This window comes from Aphelocoma coerulescens, chromosome 4A (genome assembly GCF_041296385.1).
Source record: "Aphelocoma coerulescens isolate FSJ_1873_10779 chromosome 4A, UR_Acoe_1.0, whole genome shotgun sequence".
NCBI lineage: Eukaryota > Metazoa > Chordata > Aves > Passeriformes > Corvidae > Aphelocoma > Aphelocoma coerulescens.
This window is the reverse complement of record NC_091018.1, coordinates 17002149-17016333: the sequence shown is the minus strand read 5'-3', so window position 1 is coordinate 17016333 and position 14185 is coordinate 17002149. Positions and strand designations below refer to the sequence as shown.

At 42.1% G+C, this 14185-nt stretch overlaps 2 long non-coding RNA genes across 2 annotated transcripts; one reads left to right on the top strand and one right to left on the bottom strand.

Moving 5' to 3' along the window:
* Window positions 1-2588: 2588 nt before the first annotated feature.
* Window positions 2589-7133, top strand: LOC138110236 (uncharacterized). Its single transcript, XR_011150838.1, has 3 exons — window positions 2589-2749; window positions 6733-6833; window positions 6943-7133. It is a non-coding gene; the product is annotated as an uncharacterized lncRNA (long non-coding RNA).
* A 3664-nt stretch (window positions 7134-10797) lies between these two features.
* Window positions 10798-11385, bottom strand: LOC138110235 (uncharacterized). Its single transcript, XR_011150837.1, has 2 exons — window positions 11126-11385; window positions 10798-10939 (listed from the first exon to the last, which is right to left on the bottom strand). It is a non-coding gene; the product is annotated as an uncharacterized lncRNA (long non-coding RNA).
* Between the last annotated feature and the right edge of the window lie 2800 nt (window positions 11386-14185).

The window sequence follows — 14185 nt, the reverse complement described above, 5'->3', positions numbered from 1 at the left end:
TGACCTCTTTGGTTTCATTTGTATTTTCTGTTTATGTTGTATGTTCCTTTTCTATTTATCCTGTAAACTCCTCAGAGTAGGTACAATCTCTTAATCTGTCTGTACAGTGCCCAGCACGCTGCAGATTAGTGCCTACAGTAACAATAATGATGGTTTCCAGTGGTTGCCATCTCTCCGAAGCCATTTTAAGGCTTCCAGCAGAGGTCACAATTGCTCAGCAGTTCCCAGGAATGCTTTTCAGTACAGAAAACTAATTTCTGAAATCAAAGCTAGAAGATTTTACTGCATAACTGAGACTTTCCTGCAACCAAACGTGCATTAGATTATTTATTGGTAAGGAAAAAAGATGTATCTAATTAATAATTGCCTCATATTTTGGGAAGCTAATGAAGTAGCTTTGGTCTCTTAGAAAAATAATTTGCCATAAAAGATGAAGTCTCTGAACTAAAGCAAACCATTTAATAGATTAACTGCATATCAGTAGCAATTTGCTTATGGAAAGGATACTTGTATTAGAGAGGATGGCTTTCACTTATGAAAAGTTAAGGGTTTCACTACTGCCAATAAAAAACTAGTTGCTGTTTAAACTCTGGATTTTCATAGTTGCTAACAGCATTTCTGGATTCCTCTATTGTATCATAGGCCTGCTTTGACATATATGAAGCCAAGTTATTCTCAGTATTACTGCCAGACAAACAGTAATTATTTCTCCAGGAGGAAGGAAGGAAGGAAGGGAGGGAGGAAGGGAGGGAGGAAGGAAGGAAGGAAGGAAGGAAGGAAGGAAGGAAGGAAGGAAGGAAGGAAGGAAGGAAGGAAGGAAGGAAGGAAGGAAGGAAGGAAGGAAGGAAAAGAAAGAAAAGAAAGAAAGAAACCCCAAAATGACAAAGTGAAATCATGAAGAAAATGGCACCAGGCTTTTTTTAGAGTTAAAAAATCAAACCAAAACAGTACAGACAAGGGGATTCTAGCTGAGTCAGTGAAAGTGTTGGGATAAAGCAAGATGAAAAAGAAAAGCATCTGGTTGAAGAGCAACAGGGAGTAAAATGGGGAATTAAAGTGAAGGACAAAGAAAAGTGAAGTAACCTGAATTGAACTAATAGTGCAGTAAGTCATACAGATCACAGAATATTTTCCTGCTAATTTACACCTGATTCTTAACCCTGGCCAAAGCAGTTGCTCACTGAATATTTACCCATTCATGCAGCTGTTGTGTCACTAGAGGCTTTGCTGTGATTTTTCCCTCCATTGTCTGACCACTCTCCTGACCATCATTTCTCCTTTCTGTCCTCCTTCTGCCTTTCTCTTCTGGATAACTTCCTCACACAATAGTTTCCACTCCAGTTTACCTAGTGGCTTTGTAATTCGCATCTCTCCCTCTCCTGTTTTCAACAATCTGTTCAGTCCTTGAAATACATTTTTAAATTTTAGTTATGCTCAATTCTAAAGAAAACAGCAATGTGGATATTTGTGTGTGTGACAGTCTCCACTACAGAAGCAGAAATAAAAAGAGAGTGGGATACAATTCTCAAGTGAAAGGTCACTAGAAAGTAATGAGAGCCATGGAAGCTTCAAAAAAATCCTGCCTCCCTGCATTTTATTTTCAAAACAAAGACTTTGAGTGAATGAAATGTGTAGAATAGCTAGGCAATGAAATTCATATCACCAAAGTTAATTCCTTTCTTCATGTCACCACCAAAAGGCAGGCTTCATTTTTAATCCTGGCCAGCAACAAAGTGGTTTTGTTTTTGGTTTTGTTTTTGCTTTTTTCTTTTACATTTGCAAGGATGAGGAATAATTATGTGCATACCTGCCACAGCAAAGGTAAAGTATCTGCCAAGCTCTTTTTGATATTACAATACATTGGGGAAAAATAAAGTCTAGCCACATTTTATTATGCATTTATTTATCAAGAATCTGTCACGCACACCTACCCTACCAGACTGCATACTTGAAAGGTAAGAACAAAGCCTGTTTGTTTTGGGTAAAGTAATCTGTAGAATAACTACTGCTGTACTTAGCAAATGACTTGCATCCTCTGCAAGGGCAAGAAGGAAAAACAAACCATCAACTCTGAGAGAATGAGATTTATTTCATCATTTTAAAGTTTCTTGAATGAAGTTTACAAAGTGATTCAGTCTACTATTATTTATTCAGTCCTCTCCCAAGGACTATCAGTTATAATAAGCTGCATAAAACTGTTTGAATTTTCCTTCCATTTCCTTTATGGGTTGCTATTTGAAATATGTACAGAAACTTCACTATTTTTAGGCATTAATTCAATGAAAACAGACGTAAGCCCAAATCAAACTAACTACTAACAGGTCTCTGAGTCTATAAAATACTATTAAAAATTTGAGGGGAAATGCTGAAAAACGCCCTGGGATAAACAGCTCATGGACCAGTGTCAAATTGCAATTTTCAGGACAGTTCTTATGGAGCTGGATACTGAATGTAAAGAACAGGTAAAATTCATCAAGTTTTGAACACCTCTATTCATTTGTGCTTACATTTTTATTTTATAGAGAGCCTTATATCCATCTTGGAAAACTTCTACTATATTAAGCCCCCTACACAGATGACCCAAATAATTTCTTGATAGACGAACCAGAAAATCAGCCAAAACTTATTTGGAGCTGATGATAAATGTAATTGTACAGATCACAAATGGCAGTCTTCATAACAGTCCTAAAAGCAACACAGGACTTGGAAGAAAACATTTCAACCACAAAATCTCTTCAGCTACTTCAAGGTATGTCTCAACAGTATATAGAACAAAATCAAAATTATTACTTGCTAGATTTATTTTGCATAATAATTGAAAACTATTGTTTTTCTTTGAAAACTATCCTAATGCTAACTTCAAATGTTAATGTCTCAGCGTGTTCATACCTATCAGAGGAGTGAAGACACAGGAATCTTCACTGGAACATGAGGGTGTGCTCTGATGGTGCAACAATGTTCTGACCAGAAAATTATGTGCAAAAATAGAATTTTGACAAGATCCCACATCTCCCTTGAGGTCTCCCTCTCCTTGCTGCTTCCCCCAGAAGTGCAGCTTAACAACTCTTCAGGCACTTATTTAGAAGCACAAAGTAGCCTCAGGCATGAAATGCCTCAGAACGAAGTTCTTAGCCTGCAGTACAGAGCTCGTTCTTTGAGGTGTGAACCTGTACATCAGTCACCTAGAAAAAGATAAATTCTGCTTTTTCTGCAAGTGCAAGGTTCTATCTGTGATGCAAGACCCAGGGAGATAAGTAATAATAACAAAACCAGACAGGGGAATGAGATTCCTCATGCACTCCCCACTGACAGAATACATCCACACCGGGTGAATTGGAAGAGTGATTCCAGCCCAGTCTCTGTCTCTGTGAAGCTGCATCGGAGGGAATCCAATTCTGGTCATGTTGAAAAAGCTTTCAAATGTAATGTGGATTCTCGAATTCAAGCAAGCTAAGAGTGCTCTATTTAGTAAGAACAGCAGCAGAGTGAGAGGAATCAACTGCACATTCACACATCAAGTAATTCAGTGACCTTTAGATGCATAGATTTTGATCTAGAAACCAATGTAAGAAAGTGAATGGATAGAATACGGGTGCTGCTTATTTCTAAAGCTTAGAAGGAGAAATCTTGCTCTCAGGTGACTCCAGGCATTGCTGGCCCTGCTATTTTGAGCTGCTAAACAAAACCCAGCTGAGAGAATGAGATCTCAGTAAAAGCAAACTCTAAACCAAAAATCAGAGGGAGAAGAAAGAATAAACAAGTGCCTGCAGCAGTCTGGGCACAGACTAAAGAAAGTGTTACTAACATGATAGATCATTCTGCAGTGAATGCTCTAAGCAGCACATACCCCACAGAGGATGCTCATTCCTCACTGCTGTGTAGTGCATGGTCCTGTAGGATGCAAGATGGCAGGAGGACTCCTAAAGCTCACAGTGCACTGGGCATGGACAGCAAAGCATGCAAATTCTTGGCACATTTTCTCCACAGAGCATGGCAGTGTCATAAGATGGGATGAATCATTGAGCTTATAACAGCCTGAGTCCAATCACAAGCGCTGAGATGTCTTAACCTTGGACAGAGCTTACCCTTTAAAGCAGAGAATCTGATGGAGGCCAGATTGTACTCCTGCCCAGGGAAAGGTAACACTGCCTGGAGCCAGCTATGTAGCAGCACCACCAGTGCAGTTTTCCCTGGAGCAGTGAAGGGAAATCTTTCCTGGGGAGTGGGGCAGCACCCACAGGGACTGCCTGGGAGTGAGGGCCCTCACCCCCCTCTCTGTCTCTGGTGAGTGATTGTTTTTCTGCTGGATACCCCTGAGGGATTCTTTGACCCTTTGGCTGGAACAGCCCGATATGCCGGCTGCCCTTGAGTGAGAGCTGTCTGTGTGTCTGTGAGAGCAGCTTTGGGCCATCATTCCTGCCTGTGCAGTAGCTGTATCCTGGGCACAGAGAACTGGGAACCTGGGAGGATGTTCGAGCATCATTGTGGATACACCTTGTTTGTTAGTCTTGGCCATAGAATTTGGTTGTGGACTAAAGTTTGTCCAAGTTTGTTATCTGTGAGAAGCTGTTTTCCTGTACCTCCATGACATCAGTACATAGTTCATGTAGAGGATGACAAACCCCCCTGTTTTTTTATGTTCTTTTGGTCTGAGAAACAATTCAGACCATGTGGCATTCAGGTGCAGCAAGAATTACTGATTAATCTCTCTGGTAGACAGACTAGATAGCCATGATTAGCCAAACTGACTACCCAAGCCTGCTGTCTGAAAACATCTATTATTGGAACTTAGATGGAACTGAAGAGCCTATTTCTCATAAGGGATTAGAACTGCAAGTGCATCTGCAAGTGTATGTTTGTGAGACAGGCTAAAAAAAGGCTTGTTACTCATTGCAAACAGAGGAGTACAGCTGAGTGGAGGAAAAAGGATCATTTCATCCCAGTGCTAAAACCCACATTCCCATTGACTTTTTCAAATGGTGGCACCTAGTTTGATTTTTTTAATTAAAAAGGAAAAAGTCCCTTTAAAATAGGAGATAAATCATAGTAATTCAAGACCAAAGGTTGAACTTTCGCTTCTAATTTTCACCTTCAGTTTAACATTCATTATCAATTATGGTGAATATGATTGATTATACTTTGAAGCCAAACTGCCAAATTCTACCCATTTCATATGGTCAGGACTGGAGGCATGATGAGGAGCTGAAACACAAATGTTTATTATATTTAAATACACTCTTGTACAGTGATGTCAATACACATAAAATTTAATAGATTTGGGAAAAAAAGAGAAAAATTTGCAAATGTGTATGTATATTTGCATATGTGTGTCTCTCTCTCTCCATATATATGGGTATCCAGACACACAGTCACTCACAGATGTTGTATGAAATACCAGAGCTCTGTGCTCAGTTCTCAGCCCAATCCCACCATTCCAAGCTGGTTGCTGCAGCCCTGGGGTGTGAACATCAGCTGACCTAAGATGAACACCAGTGTGCCTACATGAGGAGTTGAAGAGATGAGGGCAATTATCTCTCTGTATGCATGTTCAGTTCTGTGTCTGCCAAGGCTGTTTTTTGGGCTTCATTTCTTCTATTTAATGTTCCCTATTAAGGTTCAAATCGAGATCACCATCCAGATCAAGACAAGTAATGATAAATGGAAGCTGTAAGCATTACATGTAAAACTACTTTTTCAGATACAGGGACAAAGGAGAAAAGTAAAATCATTGCTTGTCTAGGTAATGGATGCTGATTTTAAGTTCATAGGAGGATTCTGGAACAGCATTTGTTTTAGAGCTGCCAAAACTATGGGTAAGCAAATTCTGAAACAAGTACACTTAGTAAACAAGTCTGCAATGAAAAGATACCTCAGTTCTGCAGAATCCAGTAAAGTGGAATGACCTGCTCATAAAATCCATTTTAAAAGCTGACCCTAGAGCAAAAATATTATTTCAGTTTAAATAAATAAATAAAAAGAGGTAAGATAGACTTAAATGGACAGTTGCATATTATTTCCAGCTCCAATATCATGCTACAATTCTCTGCTGAAGAAAATATCTACCTATCTCAGGCTACCTCTCCATCAGGCTGGAATAACCCTGATAATCTCTTATGAGGAAAGCTGAAGGCTGTATATGTAGCAAGGCTTAACAAGGCCATGGGTATTACAGCAGAGTATAGATGTAGATTGGTCTAGCTGGAGCAAGACACAGAACTGATGGGAATATTGCTGTGCAAAAATTATCTTTATTGGACTGAAATTTTAAGATTACATAAGCAATAAAAGGATTTGAGTTGGTCTTCATAAGTGTCCTCTTTATATTGTGGCCAAACAAAAGAAAGCTTTCCATTTTAGAAACAGCTTTAAAAATTCATATTTTCAACTGCATCAAAAGATAAAAATACAAGGAAAGAAAAACATTATATAAACAAACATTGCAAAACATGACATCACATAATGGAAGACCTTTTATTAATTTGAAGGGTATAAACTTAAAAGCCAGAGGAAGCTTTTAAAAGCTTCATTTAAAATATATATTCAGAATATAATGGTTCCACCTGAATAATACAAGGTGAGGGCTAAAAGCTTGTACAAAAAGGTATGTTTACTAAATGGATACATTGATCACTGAACTTTACACAGCATTAAATTTTAATGACCTTCAGTGATTTGAGAAGCCTTAGTTGTTTATGTAAGAACTGCAAAAACCCCATGGATTTACATTTACAGACTGCTTATCTCTTCGTAAATGACAACATTTCAAAAAGAAATCGAACAAAACCAGAAAAAAGTGCCTCTGATGAACACTAATGGCCATCTTGTGTAAGCCGGTAAGTGCATCAAAACCCAGCTGGTAAACTTTTCTGTCCTGCTCAGCTGAGAAGGAAGGAAGCAAAACATATTTTAAAGGTGTCTGTTGCTCTTACTTTTCTTTTACAGCATGACTTGAAGGCCCTCATTAAGCCTCACTGTCTCAGCACTGAGCACTGAGCAAACCGAGACCACTCAAATGTTCAAAGCCTCTGGCTAGGACTGAGCAATCACAGACAAAGCACGTAGACAAAAGAGGATGCAGAGGGCCAGAATAGCTGCAATTATTCCAATTACCAACTCAAAGTTTGCTGTGGAGAAATGTGGGCTCTTGATTTTCAGAGCGTGTTGGAAGCCGCGCGGGACGGGGAGCCCGGATCCCCGGTGGGGGGAGCGAGAAAAACAGAAGCCAAACCAATATGGTTGAATAAATGAACTCCGTTTATTAGCAGTCCAAAGGCACTTCTATAGTATACCAGCTTGTTAGCTCCTAAGTGGCTTAAAGCTTCTCAAGACACATTTCTATTTCTACATAATTGGACTACATTGGCAAGTTTCCACAGTCTTGTTATGATCAGAAGAATTTTGTGCTCAACTCCCTGTATACTCCCGGATAGCACAGCTGCAGGTTCTTTACTCCCTGTATGTTCTCAGGCCGAACTGTTTACTCTCACACAGGGACTTTCCCACGAAAAATGTCTCTCACACACACAAGCCTAAAAACCTCCAGCTCAATAGCTTGCACAGTTCTTTTATTGATCCCAATAATTCTATTCTCCAACAAATTCCCTGTTTTTCTTTTGTGCAAGCAATACTGGAGGGGTCACAGATATAGTGACTTTGTATATTATCTACTGCAAGCATTGGAAGGCAAGGTGAACACAATGTTATTAACAGTATTGCTAGTTCTACAGTAATTAAGTGCTACACCAATAAAACTAGTTATAATTTTAAACCTAATAACTTTAACCATCCCTCTAAGTTGAGACCGTCTTCTTTTCTTCTTTTTCTATAATTATGTAGTTAATTGATGTAACTCACTTATCTATTAGTGAAGTGGGAAAAATGATTAGAAAGACTTAAACAGCATAAAGCTTTAAACCTTTCACAGTCGAGGCTGTGGGCTAATAGCAGAAGATCAATGGCTACTTTATATTATTACATGTCTAAAACTAATCACAAGAGTGAATATTCCAAGACTTTACTAACTCAAAAGGTGGAACTCTTTTTCCAGCATAGTTGGATATGGCCACATTCCTAATTCCCCCAAACCTCTCCCACAGCACTAAAGCAGCTTTTAAGCAGCTCACCTGCCATGGGAAGAAGAAAACTAATTTTTAGTCTGACTAATATATTGAAAAAGAACCTTGCTTTGAATATTTGCAGCATTGCAGAATATTTGTGTCGTTGTGCTCCCCAGCTAATTTTGTTGCTTGCACTGTTCTGTACATCACTTATCCAGGTGATGTACACATGTATATCTGTTTAATGTGCTGGAGCTCCCAGTTAATTCTTTGAGAAAGCCAGTTAAAAAAGTTGAAGAACAAAGAAAAGGCAAGAAATTATGTGGTTTTTGTTGTGGTTTTTTTTTTTTTTTTTTGCTTGTTTGGGATTTTTGTTGTTTTTGCTTTTTGTTGTTCTTTAATTTATGTTTTTAAATTAGGAGCAGTGGACAGAAAGACCAAAATTTTTACGATACTGGTTTTCATTTCAGACAGTCCATACCTGGAGTGATTTTAGCTCTGCCCTGTCCTACCAACATCACACTTGGGGCCTCAGCTGGGCCTTCTCCTTGCTGTTTCTTGGGAGCTCCAGGCAGACTGGCACTCAACAGAGACAGCCACTTGTGCTGTCCTTATTTGGTCCAGACTTGTGGGATGCTCCTTGGCTCTGGGCTGCAAATAGAAGCATCTGCTGTGTCCAAACTTATTTTTGCAACAATATTGTGGCAGTTGAACTGCTTTCTTTGTCTTGAAGTCCCTTAGACTTTGAAAGAGCAAGACCTCGTTTTACCTCAAAGAGATTTCTGCAAATTACAATTAGAATTACAGCTATTGGAGGGATTGCAGATTCCAACTGCACAGGTTTTTAAAATTACACTTCAGCTGGCTGCATTTAAAAGAAAACGAGTTTTTTCAAAAATGTAGATTTTTCTTCTAATGTACTACAATGTAATTGCTCCTTTTCAAAAGGCAAACCCAATATAACTTTGAAAAAAATCCAGGGATTTAAATGCTTTTAGACTGCATATATAGAGGCAAAGAATGAACAGATAAATAAACAAGTAGCATTGTACATGAGTTATTTGATGCAGAAATACTCATTCAAAGAAACAATTAGCTGAATTCAAAGAGGCTTTTTGGGAAAACTAGTACTTTTTGTAATAAAAAGGGTCCAGAGATTCTTACAGCTGATATATGCCATTTTGTAAACATTAGCATGCCACTATCACAGACTTTAATGAGGTCCACCCACAGCAAAGCTGAATTAATGGTTTATGAAAGTGCTATATACCCATATTTTTCTTTAATGTTCCATTTTATAATGCTGGATTGTTATCTATATTGCTACTATAGGTAATATTATGCAAATAAATATAAAAACTCAATGTGAAAATGAACAAGTTGTATTAGATTTAAAAAAAAATGAATGTATCAGTAAAATGAAGTAGGTTTCTAATGAAAATAACAAAATAAAATGATGATGTTTGGATTAGTTTTATAATTGGACTTTAAGGCAAAAATTGCAATTATTGTTCCAACCACATGCTGTGTTTCCTGGTGAAAACATTCCCATCTTAAATATCCTTATTTAAAATCAATTCTTCTCATAGCCTCAAACAGAGGAGGAAATTGATCTATTTTAAAATCTGTGCTCAGAAGGCCTTCTTGCTAATATTTCTTCTCCACTGGAAATACTAACTTTCTATTTAACCAGTAATGAAAGGTTAGATTTTACTTAAAAAAACCCCAAACTATCAACTAAAATTCTTCTTCCCAACTGACCTTGCCCCATAAGACACAACTGGAATGTGAAAGGTGGGCTTTCAAAACCTCTAAATGGGCATTTTCAAAATTTTTTGAAAGCCCCTGAGTTGCAGAAGTGGGAATGATGGTTGCTATCTCAGTAGAGTGAGTAAACAAAAGCAATTTGCAACAAATTAATTGGAAATAATCTGCAATATTGCTGCTGCCATGAAACTTTATTCTTGAGTAACTTTTTTGTAAGCAGAGTAACAGAAGGTTGTTCAAAGGCTGCGGAGGAAATGTGGCTCTAGGCTACAGTCTGAGCTCTCAAGCATAGGCAAATCTTTTAAACTTAGGTCCAAAGATGGACTATTTAATGTCAATATACTTCTTAATATTTCTTCTATTGCATGAAATGGTAGGGTAAAAAAGCTGAAAATTAGCTGCATATTTCTGGACTTATATTGCTTTATCCACCACTGCACAAACCCCTCTTTTAATAAAACAAGGATTTTAGCTGAAAGTTCAGCGTGTAACATGAACTACCTCTAACTTCAGAGCCGTTTAAATCTAAATTTAGCTATTCTATTTTTAGAAATTATGAGAAAAATAATAAATCTATGAACTCTATGAAAACATAACACAGCACTCCTGACTATCTTTGCAAGATTCCAATGAGATCTATAGGTTGAACAAAAAAAATCACAAATTACATGTTTGTTGTTGTAGTGGCTCATGAATTACAGTGATTTCCATGGCAACTCCTTTAGTCTTCTTTCAGGAAAGACTGCCAGCACGTTTTGTTTGCTCCTTATTTAAAATGCAATCTGTTACGTGCTACCACATGTATAATTTCTTCCATACATTCCGCAACCCCCCCCCCCCCCAGAACAGAAAACAAACCAGTGTCTTCAGAAAGTCATGTCAAAGGTATTTAGAAAGTCCAAGAATTACACAAACCCATCATATATCATAACTAACTGCAGATATGAAGTTCACAAAATAAGTGCGCATAGAATACGTTCTGCTTTTTATTCGGAATTTTGTTTGGGGGAGTTGGATCATGCGTAAAAAGCGAGTAACGCAAGTTGCGGTATAGCAGGTTTGGGAACTATTCTTCATCGCAGCAATTTAGAACACGATAAAGCTCGCTCCACCACCTACATGAGAACAGACTTTGTCACTCGGAGCGTCTTTTCTCCTCCTCTCGCTCACTGGCGAACGTCCCGGCCCGTCCCCCTCAGCACCACAGACCCCAAGCCCCGCCCACCCCGCCCCGAGGCCCCGCCAATCCCGGCCCGCCTTTCTCGGCTCCGTCCAATCACAGCCGCGGCCCCGCCCCTTACCCGGCCCCTCAGCCCGGCTTTCCTGAGGCGCCCCTCCTGCTCTCGCCGACGCCGCTTCTGGAGGCGGCGCGGCCGCGCTGCCGCAGCCCCGGCGGGTGCTGTTGGGGCCTGGGAAGGGCCGGCGGGGACTGCCGCTCACGCCCCGGCCGGGAGTTCTCCCGGGGGAAGGAAGGGACGGCGGGGAGCGGGCGGCGGCATTTCACCCCGAGCGGCGGCGGCAGCAGCGGGGCCTGCGGGCACAGCGGCGTTCGGGGAGACGAGCGGGGCGGGAAGGGGCGGGCCGCGATTGGCGGGGCCGGGCTCTGCCTCGGGCTGGGATTGGCGGGGCCGGGCTCTGCCTCGGGCTGGGATTGGCTGGGCCGGCGGCGCGGGGCGGGGCTGGCCGTGCCGTGGGGTATAAATGGCGTGCGCGGCGGTAAGGCCGTGGTGGTGTTGTGGCGTCTGCTAGGGCCGCAGAGCCGGGACCGGGGCGTCGGGCGGGCGCTGTCCCGGGACGGTGGTGCCGGCCCAGCCCAGCCCGGCCCAGCCCAGCCCAGCCCAGCCCGGCCCGGCACCCGGAGTGCCCCGGGGGGAACGGCCCTGGCCCGCCTTGCGGGGGAGTAGGGCAGTGGTGGCACCAGGCTGGTGCGGGGCCCGCAGGGGTGGCGGGGGTCCCGGCCGCTGCCGTGGGGTACTGAGTGAGGGGGCTGGGGTTGGCCCACGGAGGTGCGGGGGTTAAAGTAATATCAAAAATAAGGGCAGTAAAGCTGTTTCACTTTATTATTACTTTGTTCTACTTTTATTTCTACTACTACTACCACCACCTTATTATTGCATTACTTTAGTGTTCTAGTTACTATTCTGTTAATGTAGTATACTATAGCATTACTGCATTTTTCAGAACCAGTCCCAGGGGAACCAGGGGTTGACTGGCTGCCCCCACCAAAGCGGGAGCCCCCTTGGGCATGGATGTAACAGCTTGTAGAGATATATTTAAGTGATGACAGGGACTGATTTATGCCCTTGTCAACAGCCCAGAGGTGCAGTGAGAAGCAAGGGCAGCTTTTAGCTGGAGGCAGTGGGAAGATGTGGAGCTGGAAGTGAAACGACAGAAGTAAAGTCAGCGAAGTAAAGCTTGTGGGGCTGGGACAGTGACTGTGGGACTTGGATAGTGGCTGTAGGGCAGCAATAGGACAGAAAGGCTGGAGCTGAAATCCCTGTAGGGCTGGGATAAAGACTAGACCTGGGATGGGGCCTGTAGGGCTGGGATAGCACTTGTGACCGGAGCTGAAACGTCGCAGAGGTGGAGGCAAACTGAAGATCCTGTCCTGAGAACCTGGAGCAGCTTCAACTGGTGGCTGTGGGAAGATGTGGAGCTGGAAGTGAAACAGCAGAGCTGGCAGCAAAATAAAGCTTGTGGGGCTGGAGCTGAAATCACTGTGGGGTTGGGACTGTGGGACTTGGCTAGTTAGTGTGGGGCAGGAATAGGGACAGAAGGGCTGGAGTTGAAATCGCTGTAGGAGTGGGATGGTGACTGGGTCTGGGATGGCTGCTGTAGGGATGGAGCTGAAACATTCCAGAGCTGCTGGAGCCAAACTGAAGATCCTGTCCTGAGAACCTGGAGCAGCTTGGACTGGCAGTGCTGGCAGTGAAGTAAAGCTTGTGGGACTGGAGCTGAAATCACTGTGGGGATGGGATAAGAACTGTGGGACTTGGGTACTGAATGTGGGATTCAGTGAGTGTGGGGCAGGAATATGGACAGAAGTGCTGGAGCTGGAATCCCTGGTGCTTGGATAGACTGTGGAGCTGGCATAGGAGTGCAGGGGTGGAACTGAAATCACTCTGTCACTGGGATAGTGACTGTAGTGCTGGGGCACTGTTGGGAATGTTGGGGCTGTTGGGATGGAGCTGAAATGTCGCAGAACTGGAGCCAAAGCAAAGATCCTGCTGTGAGAACCTGCTGAAGTTTCAGCCTGTGATGGGGAGGATGCAGAGATGGAGCTGAAAGAGCCAAAGTGGTGAAATAAAGGTTGTGAGGCTGGAGCTGGGATCACTGTAGGGCTGGGATAGGGACTGTGGAGCTGGGAGAGGTATGCAAGGGAAGGGGAAACAAGGCAAGGGAGGTGCTGCCGAGGCAGGGCATGGGAAGGTTAGGCAAAGCAAGGCAAGGCAAGCAGGTGTAGGAAAGGAAAGAGAGGGGAAGGCAAGGAAGGGACAGGGAAGGCGAGGAAACCCAAGGAAGGGTTAGGCAAGGGAAGGCAGCTCAAGGGAATGTTAGGAAGGGCAAAGGATTGCCAAGAAAGGCAAGGCCTTCATTTGTTGAATGCAGAGGAAGGTGTAGTGACACAGGATGAGGAACAAAATTTGGAGGTACTTAATGCATTACTTGCCTCAGTCTTTAATGGCAGGGCCAGTTTTCCTGAGGATACCCAGCTCCCAGAGCTGGAACTTGGGGATGGAGAGTTGAGTGAAGCCCCTGTAATCCCCGGCGTGATTATTGATGTGCTCTGCCAGTTGGACACTCACAGGTCTGTGGGCCCTGATGGGATCCACCCCAGAGTAATGAGGCAACAGGTGAGAGAACTTGCCAAACCACAGATGTAAGAAGAATGCAGGAATATGTTATATTTAGTTTATGTGTAAAGAAAATCCAAGCTAGCCTTGTTACCTGCTGTCTGCAGGGTCCTGAAGAACATAAGGACATATGGAAATTTAGTTATTAATGAGACTTTAATCTTACAGCCTACCTTGTAATAATACATTTATCACAAATTTAAACGAATTCACTAAAATGGCAACTAAAATATTGTGTTCATAGTGATAAGAAGTCTAAGGTACAGTTTTTGGGGTATAATGCAATTGCCTGTTACACCAGCATTATAAAAGGATGTAAACAGTTTCAGTTTCAGCATCCATGCCTACTGCTTGAACTAAAAGCTGTACTAACTGATGTAGACATTGTCCTATTAGAAGGAGACACGAGAAACTTTGCTGATATCTTTCAGTTTTACGATCTCTACCAGAACACCCAAAGGCAAGGCATACACTACTTTAAAACTGCTAGTGACACAAAATCATGTT